Source organism: Colobus angolensis, unplaced genomic scaffold, assembly GCF_000951035.1.
Source record: "Colobus angolensis palliatus isolate OR3802 unplaced genomic scaffold, Cang.pa_1.0 Scaffold223, whole genome shotgun sequence".
Lineage (NCBI taxonomy): Eukaryota > Metazoa > Chordata > Mammalia > Primates > Cercopithecidae > Colobus > Colobus angolensis.
Window position 1 is genome coordinate 1,051,738 of NW_012115411.1, and position 1,252 is coordinate 1,052,989.

Consider the following 1,252-nt stretch of genomic DNA (forward strand, 5'->3'; position numbering starts at 1 on the left):
TATATGTTATTTTATATTTTATATATATGTTACATATTTCATATATTTTATATTTTTTTAAAATGTTGCCCAAATTCCTATCTAGGGGGTGTGGGGAGTCGTCCCCTACAAACCATCCATTCTTATCAGATGGGTTTCATTTAACCTTATATACTATATACCTCCCGAGTAACTGGGATTACAGGTGTGCACCACCACGCCCGGCTAATTTTTTGTATTTTTAGTAGAGACCGGGTTTCGCCATGATGACCAGGCTGGTCTCGAACTCGTGACCCCAGATGATCCACCCACCTCGGCCTCCCAAACTGCTGGGATGACAGGTATGAGCCACCACGCCTGGCCCATTTAACTTGTTACTTCATGCTTCCAGGATCCTGCCTTTGTAAACTTCCCCAAGGCACGTGTTTCATGTCAAATTCCTCAAAGTTAGTGACACGTAAATATAACAGTAGTTACAGGCCGGGCATGATGACTCACACCTGTCATCCCAGCACTTTGGGAGGCTGAGGCGGGCAGATCACCTGAGGTCAGGAATTCGAGACCAGGACGGGCCAACATGCTGAAACCTCATTTCTACTAAAAATACATAAATTAGCTGGGCGTGGTGGCCGGCACCTGTAATCCCAGCTACTGGGGAGGCTGAGGCAGGAGAATGGCTTGAACCTGGGAGACGGAGGTTATAGTGAGCTGAGATCACGTCACTGCACTCCAGCCTGGGTGACAAGAGCAAAACTCCATCTCAAAAAAAACATAAAATAAAATAAAAATAGTAGCCACAGTGGGGCCAGAGGAGCTTCCCATCCTGGGGAGACATCCCCAGCCGAGGCCACGTCTCCTGGGAGACTCAGCTTCAAGCCTCCACCTCTCCCTGTTGTCATCGACACATGCCCCCATTTCCAGCAGGGTCATAGAAGGGCAAGTGGGGGTCCCGGCCCCTAAAGAGCACAGCTGACCTTCCCCCACAAGTGTGCTAGGGCTGTCGTTAAAAAAACGACCACAATGGCCAGATGTGGCGGCTCACGCCTGTCATCCCAGCACTTTGGGAGGCCGAGGTGGGTGGATCACCTGAGGTCAGGAATTCGAGACCAGGACGGCCAACATCAAGAAACCTCATCGCTCCTAAAAATACAACGTTTAGGCCGGGCGCGGTGGCTCAAGCCTGTCATCCCAGCACTTTGGGAGGCCGAGACGGGTGGATCACGAGGTCAGGAGATCGAGACCATCCTGGCTAACACGGTGAAACCCCGTCTCT